Consider the following 14,040-nt stretch of genomic DNA (forward strand, 5'->3'; position numbering starts at 1 on the left):
GTGGGGCCGCCTTCCCGTGGGCTCACCACGTGCGGGAGGGACCATAGGGGGTCGGTGCGTAGTGGATCGGGCGGCAGTCGGAGGAGAGTGCCTCGACAGCCCGATCCCTGGACACGGAAGCTAGCTCTAGGGACGTGGAACGTCACCTCGCTGGCGGGGAAGGAGCCTGAGATGGTGCGTGAGGTTGAGAGGTTCCGACTAGAGATAGTCGGGATCACCTCTACGCATGGCTTGGGCTCTGGAACCACACTCCGCGAGAGAGAGGATGGACACTTCATCACTCTGGAGTTGCCCATGGGGAGAGGCGGCGGGCTGGTGTGGCTCTGCTTATAGCCCCCTAGCTCTCCCACCATGTGTTGGAGTTTACCCCGGTGAACGAGAGGGTCGTTTCCCTGCGCCTACGGGTCGGGGTTAGGTCTCTCACTGTTGTTTGTGCCTACGGGCCGAACGGCAGTGCAGAGTACCCGACCTTCTTGGAGTCTCTGGGAGGGGTGCTGGAAAGTACTCCGACTGTGGACTCTGTCGTCCTACTGGGGGACTTCAACGCCCATGTCGGCAACGACAGTGACACCTGGAGGGGCGTGATTGGGAGGAACGCCCCCCCTGATCTGAACCCGAGCGGTGTTCAGTTATTGGACTTCTGTGCTAGTCACAGATTGGATTCGTCCATCACCCAAGCCGAAGTCACTGAGGTAGTCAAGAAACTCCTCAGTGGCAAGGCACCGTGGGTGGATGAGATTCGCCCTGAGTACCTCAAGTCTCTGGATGTTGTGGGGCTGTCTTGGCTGACACACCTCTGCAGCATCGCGTGGCGGTCGGGGACAGTGCCTCTGAGATGGCAGACCGGGGTGGTGGTCCCTCTTTTAAAGAAGGGGGACCGGAGGGTGTGTTCCAACTACAGGGGGATCACACTTCTCAGCCTTCCCGGGAAAGTCTATGCCAGGGTACTGGAGAGGAGAATACGGCCGATAGTAGAACCTCGGATTCAGGAGGAACAGTGTGGTTTTCGTCCAGGCCGTGGAACGCTGGACCAGCTCTACACCCTCTACAGGGTGCTGGAGGGTTCATGGGAGTTTTTCCTCAACCAATCCACATGTGTTTTGTGGATTTGGAGAAGGCATTCGACTGTGTCCCTCGTGGCATCCTGTGGAGGGTGCTTCGGGAGTATGGGGTCTGTGGTCCTTTACTAAGGGCTGTCAGGTCCCTGTACGGCCGAAGCAGGAGCTTGGTTCGCATTGCCGGCAGTAAGTCGGACTTGTTCCCAGTGCATGTCGGACTCTGGCAGGGCTGCCCTTTGTCACCGGTTCTGTTCGTAATTTTTATGGACAGAATTTCTAGGCGCAGCCAGGGCCGGAGGGTGTCAGGTTTGGGGACCACACGATCTCGTCTGTGCTATTTGCGGATGATGTTGTCGTGTTGGCCCCTTCAAACCAGGACCTTCAGCATGCACTGGGACGGTTTACAGCAGAGTGTGAAGCGGCTGGAATGAAAATCAGTACCTCCAAATCCGAGGCCATGGTCCTCAGTCGGAAAAGGGTGGCTTGCCCACTTCAGGTTGGTGGAGAGTTCCTTCCTCAAGTGGAGGAGTTTAAGTATCTCGGGGTCTTGTTCACGAGTGAGGGAAGGATGGAATGGGAGATTGACAGACGGATCGGTGCAGCTTCTGCAGTAATGCGGTCGATGTACTGGGTCCGTCGTGGTGAAGAAAGAGCTGAGACGCAAGGCGAAGCTCTCAATTTACCGGTCAATCTACGTTCCTACTCTCACCTATGGTCATGAGCTTTGGGTCATGACCGAAAGGACAAGATTCCCGGACACAGGCGGCTGAAATGAGCTTCCTCCGCAGGGTGGCTGGACGATCCCTTAGAGATAGGGTGGGAAGCTCGGTCACCCGGGAGTAGAGCCGCTGCTCCTCCACATGGAGAGGGGTCAGCTGAGGTGGCTTGGGCATCTGTTACGGATGCCTACTGGACGCCTTCCCCGGAAGGTGTTCCGGGCCCGTCCGACCGGGAGGAGACCCCGGGGACGACCTAGGAAACGCTGGTGGGACTATGTCTCCCGGCTGGCCTGGGAACGCCTCGGTGTCCCCCCGGAAGAGCTGGAGGAAGTGTCTAGGGTGAGGGATGTCTGGGCATCTCTGCTTAGACTGCTGCCCCGCGACCCGGCCCCGGATAAGCGGTAGAAAATGGATGGATGGATGGACTTAAAGATGAGGAAACATGGGAAGCAATTATAACAACATAGGCAAAAAAATACATAGGTGCATCAAACTAGTCCATTAAAGCCTAGCACAGTATACAAAGCTAAGAATAGTGAGGTTAGTATGTTTTTTTTTAGAAGGAAAGGGAAAAGAATTAGGATAAATCATCCATTGGACAAACTTATCACGTTGCTTCAAACCTTGCAACACCGGTTGTCAATGTTGCTGTATTGGATTAGTCAGGATGCTTAAACAAATACGGTAATGCTATGAAAATCCCACAGAGCACTTCTCATCCATTTTCATTTTTCCAGGTATTTAACTTATTTTGCAACATATTTTGTCTGCAGTGAAGCTGGAAAAATATCAAACAAATAATGTACACACAACAAACCACCTTTCAGAGTAAAAGTTTTTCAGTTTTAACAAAACTAACATTCTCTGGCATAACCCTTCCAACCACCCCAGGCAAGGTTACTATTTTAACACATAAACCTAATTTCCTATGGGGAGGACACCAATCACAAACATCATCCAGCCAGTTAAGTGTGTGTGCACATGGGCATGCGTGTGCTGGGTGAAAGGATCTACATGAGAGTGTGTGCTGGTCTCTTAACTCTGATGTGACAGAGCGCAGCAACTGTCAGTTTGTTCAGCGCGTGATGCCTCAAGCAGTGTGCGTCTGTGTGTGTGTGAATGCTCCCCGTGTGGTTGGACCGCAACAGCTTTTTTGTCCTATGATGACTGATAACTCTATTTCACATAAAGTCATTTTCTGCATCTAACACACAGGCACGCAAACATACGTGCAACCGCACGTTTCTGTTTCCAAAAACACACACAAGTTCCAAAGGTACACTCAGCAATTCATTTCTCATTAAAGACCTTGACATACACCAATGAACACTTTTGAAAAAGATAGATTCACAGGAAAGGTCAAGTCAGATTAAGGGGCAGTTCACCCAAAAATGAAAAATGAAATCTTCCTTTCTGTGATGACAGAATTATGGAAGATAAATGTCAGTAAACAAACAGATCTAATCCAGCATTTACATTTACTATGGGGGTCAATGGGGATATGATCTGTTTGGTTCCTGACATTCTTCCAAATATCTTAAAATAAATTTAAACAGGTTTGGAACAATCGGAGGATAAGTAATGATGACAGAATTAACATTTTTGGGTGAACTATCCCTTTAATATACTTTTTTAAATGTATTTTATTTTACATTAAGCTGTACACACAAGCTGTCTGAGGCGATTGTCAAATTGGTAGGTGCAACTTTTACTAAGTGCAAAAGAAAGCAAGCAGCCATTTACCGAAAAACAGAATGTGAACACCCGCACACGCTCTCACATATTGTACACTTCCTTCCCCCACACCTGAACCCACACAGACACTTACCCTGCCTATGTCTATATGCATGTGCACACGCACAAACACGGTCTGTTTTATGCAGATGCTTCATCAAAGAGCTGACGGATGAACTACGATGGATCTGCCTCTGCCTTATATGGTAAAGGCGCTGCCCAGAGCCACGATGCGTGGCTGCTAATGTTACGATACTCAATAAAAAGCGAAAAGTGTTTTGAATGATTTTTAAACCAGGTTATGGCAGAAATTAGCATTTCATAAACCAGACGAGTAGATATTTATATTTAGAGCTCCAGTGGAGGAGTAGGAAGAATGGGGAGAGTGTGAGTCACCACCGTGTAAACAGGGAACACAAGCAAAGTCTGTTCGGTATATTTAAATGCTGTATGGGAACTGATTGTGCCATCTCACACATCACTTACTGTTTCCCATGGCAACTGTCACCACTGCTGTTGGGGTGTCAGAGCAAATCATTACCTGACAATCTTCATAGCTACCACCTTAGGCCAGCTGTCAGTCAAGCCCAATGACAATCTAATCTCTTTACATGTCATCCAATTCAATTCCATTCAGTTTTATTAATATAACGCTTTTCACAATGTGTCATTGTTGCTAAGCAGCTTTACGGGAAGAAAGACAAAAATAAACAAGAGTTAGTATTCTCCTCCGACTACAGTGAGCAAACCGATTATTGTAAATATTGTGAAAGGGAGGCATCTGCTGGTCAGCGACTGACATTACAGGTGTAATACACCTTGTTTGTGATATGCAATACTTGACAAATAAGAAATGTTTTTAATTATTATCACACACTACTAGCCTTTACTAGTGTTTACTACTTGAAAAGGAACATCCCTGTTCTGCCAGCGTTTTATACCCGTTCTCCAATAGATGGCACCAAAGCAATGTGTAATTTGTCTTGCATTAGATATTGCCACGCAACTGGGCTGACAAAAACAGAGGGGCCAGTAAACGTTTTCTATACTCTCTATTGACAAGTATTCCTAAAAACGTTATGTGATTTAGCTATTAAATCTAAACAGTAACATCAACAGTGATGAAACTAGGATACAGAAACAAATCACTGAAACTTACTGTTCTGGTTTAATGGTATGACTGTATATATGCAAAAGCATATGCTATATGTATAGGGACGTCCCCTTCAAATGAACAGATATGACTACTGTAGACATTTCTGTTAGCACAAATCTTAATGCTAATATATAATATAATTATTTTGTATTTCATTTTATAGCAACAGTTTGGGCAGGAGGCAGGGTCCTTTTCTATTCCAACATGACAATGTCCCTGTGCACGAGGATCCAAAAAAAGCCCAGACCTGAAGCTGAACCAAGCTGAACACCTTTGCTATGACTTGCAGGCTTTGAGTCATTGCTTGTACAGTCATTACAGAATAGATAAAGACCTTGTTGCAAAAATGATGGAAACAAAATTATTTAATATGGTAATGTATGTTGTAGCATAAATATTTGTTTTGGCTGGAAATACTTCAATATATAAAATGTTTAATACTTGTCCATATAGTGTAGCTATACTTATTTATTTTTCGTCCAAAAATGTATTCAACCTCATGTCAATCAAAACATGTCTGTTAAACACAAAAGAAGATATTTTGTGAAATGTTCAGTGGTTTTCTATACAATAGAAGTCGATGGGGGTCAATGTTTGGTTAACAACATCCTTCAAAATATCTTTTGTGTTCTGCAGAACAACATCATATTGGAAAGTCACTGGAATGATGTTATTTTGTGGTTAGAGCATGACGCTACCAACGCCAAGGTCATGGGTTCAATCCCAGGGATTGCACATACTTAGAAATTAATGCATACTATAATGCAATGTAAGTCGCACTGGATAAAAGCGTCTGCCAAATGCATAAAATGTCAAATGAAAATGTTAATGTGTACGACACCATTTGAAATCTCTAATACAAACGCACACAGAGAATCCAATGAGTCTCCAGGTCAATAATGTGCTAAAGTGAACACATTACACTCCTGCAAACACACCACAATATCCTCCAGACGTTTCATTAAGCTTCTTGGTCACACATCAGTCTGAGGTGCCCTAGTAACCTCAAGAGCCAGACACAGACCTGTCACAAACACCTACAGACACTCACCATTATGTTTCAGGTGTAACGGATACGCTCTTCGTATGCTCTTCACCTCGCATACTCCAAATCGCTGAATGTTACACCAGTTTCAGTAAACGAAAAAGTCACAAAAAAGTTACAAATCTGTAACAAATTCATCTTAATAATTTATCTTATAATTTATCCTAACGAAAAATAATAAAGTCTGGAGGGAAGGCGGTGGACGTTGGATAAAAAGAGAGGAAATGACATCCGGAAGAGAGGAGAGACGGAAGTCAAAGCGCGGTGGAAATGGCGAAAACTTGCGTAGCGTGTGTTTGCTGAAAGGTTGGATTGGAATTCGGTCTTACTTCACTTGAGAACCTTGTGGATATTTCGTCCCGTTTCTGTGGATGTGTATTCAGCGCAAGGAGAGTTTGAAAACGGACCGACGGCCCTCCTCTGCAAACGGTGGCACGTCGTAAATGGTTTGAAGATTTTTTCCCTTCTTTTTTGGAATTGCCTAATGTGCACATTTAGGGGTCCGAAGAAAAGTTGGAAGGAAATTACAGTTGCATGCTCTAGGACTTACCGGACAGTATTGGGAAATAAGTACACTGATACACAAAGACAAAAATGCTATAGCGGATTATAAATTATATTAATCCGCAAATAACTTTCTTTTACGTTTCCAGTGTGAGATTCTTTATTTGGAGTTTGGTGAGAAATTGTTAATTTATATTTAGGTTTTGTTACATGTTCCTACATGGATGTCATGCTCATGTACGTTTCCAAATGTTTTGTTGTTTACACAAGATTTGAACTGATTTAATAATAATCTTGTTATTTAAACATTTTTGACTTGGGAGGTTATTCAATTACTGAACGGGTCGAAGAGAGTTTGCGACAGTTAATGAAAACTGTCTGGCGCCCAACATAAACTAAAGAAAAAGAAACAAACTCTTCCAATGCCACTACGTTACACAGGCGAGCCTAAAATCAGCCATAACATTACGATTTTGTGACAGTTATAGCTGCTAGCCTAGTCTGTCTCAGATTCATCCTGGACTGATTCTGACTCACTTTAGAGGAAGAGACACTCTGATACAGTCAGATCCCATCAATCAATATGAATCCAACAAATAACAGTTACCACTACCAGACGATCAGCTTGCTCCACAATCAGCAGATCTACATTACATTTAAGACAGTACTGACCATGTTTCAAAATGTAATTTCCATGAAGAAAAACTCTAAAGCTCTTTTAAACAACAACATATTTTCTTGTTGTTTTGGGGAAAACACACCTAGTGCAGTTGCACCAGGAAGATCATACAGTTCTGACAGTATCACGGTTTCAAAACATCCAAATCCAATAGCTATAATAAGATAAGACGTGTAAAAAGTGAGAACCTCTCCCTGCAACACAGCATCTAAACAGTATAAACACAATAACAAAACCATCAGTGAAAACATTCAAACTTTGAGCCCTGGAGCATCTGAGTATTGTTGTGTTTGTGCAGGTATACTTCGTCTATAGAAAAGCAAGAATCAACAAAGACAGAAACACACTCTCTAATCCTGATGTACACTAAACACATACACCCACAGGATATAATATCCTTTTTACACAAACTGTGTGAACAAATATGTTTTCAGGCAAAACAGGGGTACCATGAAAAAGAGCAAGGAAAAGAGGGGAGGATATCGATTGGTTTCCAAACTAACCTGTCCAAACACTATTGATTATTTTATGGATTCTCCAAACATTTGATACTGTAAACACTCATATTTAAACACATGAAATCCAACTTGTGGCCCAGGTTTTTCTAAAAGATAAAAATAGCTATAGACAAATTTCCTGTCCAATCAAATGCTCTTTAGAATCTCACAAATGGGAAATTGCAAAGGACGTGGAAGCTGCATCTGAAATCACCCACTTGTTCACACAATTTACAGTTTGTGCATGGCACATATTGCACTTCACAGGGGATAGGCAAGTATTAAGCTGTGTATATATGTATTTTATTGGGGCGAGGGAAGTCTGAAAGCAAATTTGTACTTAAGGCAACACAAGCTGTTTAACTTGACCACTTAAACCATACCATAACATTTTAGTGAACTAAAATTTAAACTGCCATATGCGGTTTTAAACTGCCACGCACATAGTCAATCTAACGTGTTTTTATTTAAACCCACAATTTCTTTATTCATGTCAAAGACACCCGATGGTAGTTCAAACCATTGTAGTCTATCTGTCTTCCGGGTTTCTTCAGCGGAGTGAAATTGTAGTCTGTTACTTACGTAACCTCGGTTCCCTGAGATACGGGAACAAGTTCTGCGTAGCAGGACGCTATGAGGGAAAAATCCTTTTTCTCCGATGACTGAAGCTTTTCAATGGCGCAGATAAAACTGCGCGTGTGAGAAAAGTTAAACTTTAAAACAATGGCAGCGAAGCTGCAAGGACACATTGGCATAGGGTCCTCAGGTTACTTCGACTGAAGTGACGACCATATGCAGCTTGTAGCACGGCCACGAATGCAGTACTCGCTCCCGTATCTCAGGGAACCATGGTTATGTAAGTAACCGAGTACGTTCCCTATCGATACTTCACTCGTACTGCGTAGCAGGATGCTATGGGGAACCAGTATAATCATGCCGTGCTACAAATGGAACGAAAAACACCAGTTAGTCACGGAGCCATGGCTTGTGTACAGGTTATGGGACAGGTAATCCCTGCTGAAGGCGGAAAAGGCCAAGCTAATAGGTGGCCTAGTCCGGTTGATCGTCCCAACATTGTGTTAGGTGCTGGTGCTGTTTTGAGAACCGAGGTCCAGCAGCCTAATTTTAAGCAGAAAGGACCCGGGCCTGGAGAGCCGGAATGTCCAGACTGTAGAATCTGGTAAATGTGGACGGCGAACCCCAGCAGGCTACCGCACAGATATACTCTATGAAGACACCGCTAGACCAGGCCCAGGAAGAGGCAATGCCTCTAGTGGAATGGGCTCTAATTCCTGTGGGACATTGAAGGCCCACGGAAGAATATGCCAGAGCGGTAGCCTCAACTATCCATTTAGACAGTCTATGCTTCAAGACCGGGGACCCTCTGGTGCGGTCACCGAAGCACACAAAAAGCTGTTCCGACCGCCTGAAGGGGGCGGAACGCTCAATGTAAATCTTTAACGCTCTGACTGGGCAGAGCAGGTTCAGCTCAGGGTCCCGCTCGGAGGAGGGGAGCGCAGAGAGCGTAACTACCTGTGCTCTGAACGGAGTAGAGAGCACCTTAGGTAAGTAACCATGCCTTGGTTTGAGGACAACCTTGGAGTCGTAAGGCCCAAATTCAAGACAGGAGGGGCTCACGGAGAGCGCCTGTAGGTCGCCCACACGCTTCACTGATGCTAGAGCTAGAAGCGTAGCGGTTTCGAGCGTTAAGGAATGGAGGTCCACAGATTGCAGAGGCTCTAAGGAAGAACTCTTCAGAGCTCTCAGGTTTGTGGGCAGATCCCATGTGGAAACTGTAAGGGGGCGAGGGGGATGTAGCCGTCTGGAGCCCTTAAAAAAAACGAACGATGAGGTCGTTCTTGCCCACTCCTTTGCCCGCAATGTGGGAATGTGAAGCTGAAATGGCTGCCACATAGACCTTGAGTGTGGAAGGGGAACGGCCCAATCCAGCAACTCTTGTAAAAAGGACAGTATTAGCGATATATCACAGGACACCGGGTCTGCGGTGAAAAGACGGACCATTTGAGGGTATAGAGACATCTAGTAGACGGAGCTCTAGCCTGAGATATCGTGTTCAAGACGCTCTTGGGGAGGGCCGTAGGCTCCCGTCGAGAGGACAAAGGTGCAGAGCCCACAGCGCTGGCTGGGGGTGCCAGATTGTATTGCCTGCCTGAGAGAGGAGGTCCCGTCTAAGGGGAATAGGCCACGGGGCTGCTACAAGCAGCTGAGACAGCTCTGCGACCCAAGGCTGGTTCTGCCACAGAGGGGCTACGAACAACACCTTGTGTGCCTGTTCTCTGATCCTCCTGATTGTCTGGGGGAAAGCAGAGAGGAGCCGATTGGGCCGATAGTGGGCCGAATAAATTTGGCAATGAGTATTGTCTTCTGAGGCAAAAAGGTCGACTTCTGCCTTGCCGAAGATTTCCCAGATTTGCTGATCCGACCTGGGGTGGAGCGTGCATTTGTCTGAAGGAACATTGCTCCCAGATAGCATATCTGCTCCTTGGTTAAGTCTGCCTGGAACATGAGTCGCCCTAAGTGAGCACAGATTTGACTGGGCCTATCCCAAGAGGTGTAATACCAGGGAAAAAAAGGCGTCTTGAGGAGAGGCCTCCCTGGTGATTTATGTAGGATACCACAGTCATGCTGTCCGATCGGACTAAGACGTGGCGGTCCCGTACTACCGGCAGAGCCAGCCATACTGCCTGCATTTCCATTTCTCTCTGTGGAGAAGGTGAGGCACGCCGAGTGGGCGTGAGCTCGCGCTTCCCCGAGCGCTTAGTTCCTCTACCCCGCTGCTTCATCCACACAGAGGCCTGTGGGGGCTGAAGCGGGAGGGATCGAGGGGCGGATTCGCTCTCTGAAAAGAAAGCTATCCACGAGTGCAGAGAGGAGAGACTCATGCTCTCTCCATGAGAGCATTCCGTCTCTCTGAGTGCGTCTTCAGCGGGGGGAAGGTCCCAAGCATGAAAAGCACTCGTCATGCCCATCAGCGGCGTGTAGGAGGACCCCACACGAGTGACAGGGATGATGCAGCATTTGATATGCTCTTTTAGTGTCGCCGGATAGCTGCAGGGAGAAGGCCGGCGCTGCCAAGTAGCGAAACCACTAACCAGCGAAGCCACTGAGAAGCGAAGCCGCTGAGCAGGTCGTCAAATCCCCTGCAGGTGCTTTCTCGACGGCGAAGCAGTCAGTCTCGGGTAGCGAAGATCGAGTCGTCGCTGAAAGAGATCTGAGGACCCTACGGCGATGTGTCCGCTTATATAGCCACAAGCCCCGCCCCTTTTGTCGGGTGCCATCGCCATTGGTGCGAGCAGCTTCGCTGCCATTGGTTTAAAGTTTTATTTTTCTCACACCAATGGCCGTGTAGTTTTAACTGCGCTTTTGAAAAGCTTCAGTCATCACAGAAAAAGGAGTTTTCCCCCATTGCATCCTGCTATGCAGTACGAGTGAAGTATCGATCGGGAACAGCCTTTAAGCAGTGATAGCGGCAAGTAAACAGACACTTTGGCAGCTTGAGTTGTTAAAAAATTTAAAATACATCATTTATTTCCATTTACATTACATTTATTCATTTGGCAGACGCTTTTATCCAAAGCGACTGACATTGCATTGTACTACACATTTGTTTTTTATGTGCAATTCCTGGGATCGAACCCATGGCCTTGGCGTCACCATGGTCTAACCACTGAGCCACAGGAAAGATAAATAATTAATTTGGAAATGCGTATGATTAAACCCGATGTAATCGCAGAGGGGTTTTTTGCCTGATAGTGCTTGCAGTCCACGTCACATATCACACTGTTACATTTTTGGAGAGGTGCGTGTCAGGCTTTGGCGTAGAGAACGTCTCACTGTGTAGGCTACGAAGTAGGTCTTATGCATTCACATAAACAGTGGAGTTAAAGCAAGTATTTGAACCTCATAATAAAATAATAAATGTGGGGGAAATGACAAAAAAGGTCCACTTTTTGCAAAAATTATATATACTATATCAGTTGGTAATACATAGAATTTAAAAATCAAATGCAGGTGGTAGATCCTTTTCCTATGTAGTACCTAAACTTTGTAAACTTCTTACTTGTACTGTCCGGGAGGCAGACACACTCTGTCAGTTATAATCTAGAATAAAGACGCATCTTTTAACCTTGCATATACTACACTTCCATAATATAAATCCTCCGAGGGTGTAACCAGCATTAGTTGGATCAACCAGAACCAGGAACACTTCCCATAACAGCTGATGTACTTGCTGCATCGAATAGTTTAGAACAGTACTCTACTCTCAGCTGTCCTTTCTCATTGTTCCGAGGTTACCACAGCGAGTAGGATGCTGTCCATGCCCAGACCTGGTGTTAGAGCTGAGAGAGGGAAGCGGCGACCTGACAAGAGTTGGGATGGTAGAGCTGAGAGAGGGAAGCGGCGAGTCCTCACAACAAAAATGTCAACTGCTATTAGATTTTTTATGATAATATTAAACCTATTATCTACCTTATCTACATTATGTTTATTTTCTTTTTATTTAGCCTAGTTGTGCAAGCACTGTCGAGCTTGTAGAGATGCTGCAGTTTTTGCCAGAGGGGAACTGGTTCCTGGGCCTGGGTTCTCCCGAGGTTTTTTTTTACCATTGGAATTTTGGGTTCCTCACCACCGTTTGCATACTGTTTTGCACTGGGGGGACTACTGATCATATTATTTGACCTGTGTTTTTCTCTCCTTTATCTTAAATGTGTGCTTCTCTGTGATAACCACGCTGTGTGTGTGTGTGTGCGTGCGTGTGTGTGTGTGTGTGTCAGTGCGTGTGTATTTTGTGCTTTGTGTATGTTTTCGAGTTGTGTTTTATGCATGTGGGTGTGTACGAAAATGTGTGTGATCACTTTTGTTGTTTTTACATGTATAACTTTAATGTTTTGCTTATAATCAATATGTTTCAGCTGAATATTGTAAAAAGCGCTATATAAATAAATTGAGTTAAAATGTAAATACTTTTCCATAACAAAAACATTTACTTTTAGTGCATAGTATATGTAGGCAAATTGGGACGCAGCAATTGAATAATGCTGCATGTTCCAAGGAAACTTTATCTCTTCATTAATAAGAGGCAGAGTTTACTCTTACACAACCAGGCAGACAGGTATAGAAAAGTCCTGTCATTAAAGACACAGCCACACCTCTTACTCAATTGCGCACACACGCACACAAATATGTACACTTCTAAACATCTCTCCAACCTCTAGATTTAAGAAGGATGTGTCAAGGATGTTACTGTACGTACACTGCGGTGCACACACACTGAAGTAAACTCTCAGCAGTGGTTATTTCCACTGTTTACTGGAACACTTGGTCCTGACTGGTCAATTTCAGGAATCTGTGGTCAAACACTTTAGCATAATGATCAATATTTCATGCGCAAAATCAATAATTTATGTCCATTTATGCATTTGATAAATAGAATAATGTACAGTCAGCCGTTCAAAAAACATATTAAGATACAAGAACATTATAGAAAAATTAAGGTTCTGGCCGTCCTTTTGTAAAGCACATTATGCCTTATTTTGCCCGAATAGTATTCTTTCCTCACAGTACAGTATATAACATCTCAAGACATACTAGTTATCACAAATAGTTATAAATCATGAAAAGGTATATTATATCACGCTCAAAAGTCTTGTGTTGAGAGTGAAAGAAAACACCCTGCTCAGCCACACAACATAAAGTGAATAAATTATTAACAAGCGCACCCAGAAATCTGGACTTTATCTATCTGTCTGTGAGCGTGCGAAGAGAGTTCCAGAGCAGTTCAGATGTATTATTGTGAAACTGATACTTCAATATCTTCCTGAAGAATAAAACAGTCTTGTGTATTATCAGCGCAACACTGAGTGATGTAAAACCATTAAACACGTCTCATATAATCTAATCCAAGAGCTTTTGAGTATTTTACTACACAGAATTCTATCAGAGAGTTCCAGCAATGGGCCAAGATGAATGGTTCATAGAAATACTAGCTTCTGCTTTACTAATCTTGTGTCTAAATAGTTTTCTTTTCATGTCACAAACCTGTTATCTGACACACAGGAAGGGGCGTCAGCGCAAAGGGCTTTTACCTGAAGCGCACGATGGGCGGGACACAATGCTAACAGTAAAGTGCGATTAAACAAAATGAAGGTGACATTTCACCTTCATTTGACAGCAAATTTTGAACAATATGTTCCGTGGATTATTTTTGTGCACTGATCTTTATGCTGCCATTTGGCCCATGTGCGCAGGCTATGATGTGCATTCCTGTTAAGATAAAATAACCCTGAATCTTTTCAACCTTTCACTCTATCTTTCTCTCTGTCTATTAGACAAACCACTTCAGCCCACAGTGTATGTGCGTGTCCACTCATTTAGGAAGTCGAATTATCGCATAACATATCAGGCACACAAATATGTTTATCAAGCTCACAGATAGACACGCTTTAAAACACATGCTATTAACAGATACAAACAGACATTCCACATGCTGAATCTTAACTGACAGAAGCGCTCTTCTCCTGCTCTGTTTCTTTCTCTCAGTGAAAAGTAGGACAGTTGGCAGGGAGAGCTGGGTCGTGAGGTGCTGACAGATGGATGCTCAATTCTGCGGCTTCTGCTGTGGTTCTG

General features: G+C 44.5%; 1 protein-coding gene across 7 annotated transcripts in view; it reads right to left on the reverse strand.

The window, feature by feature from the left end:
• The window catches only part of dgkza (diacylglycerol kinase, zeta a), a 104,757-nt gene that overhangs the window by 61,157 nt on the left and 29,560 nt on the right, over positions 1-14,040 (reverse strand). The window lies entirely within an intron of this gene.

This window comes from Barbatula barbatula (assembly GCF_947034865.1).
Source record: "Barbatula barbatula genome assembly, chromosome: 1".
Classification (NCBI taxonomy): Eukaryota; Metazoa; Chordata; class Actinopteri; order Cypriniformes; family Nemacheilidae; genus Barbatula; species Barbatula barbatula.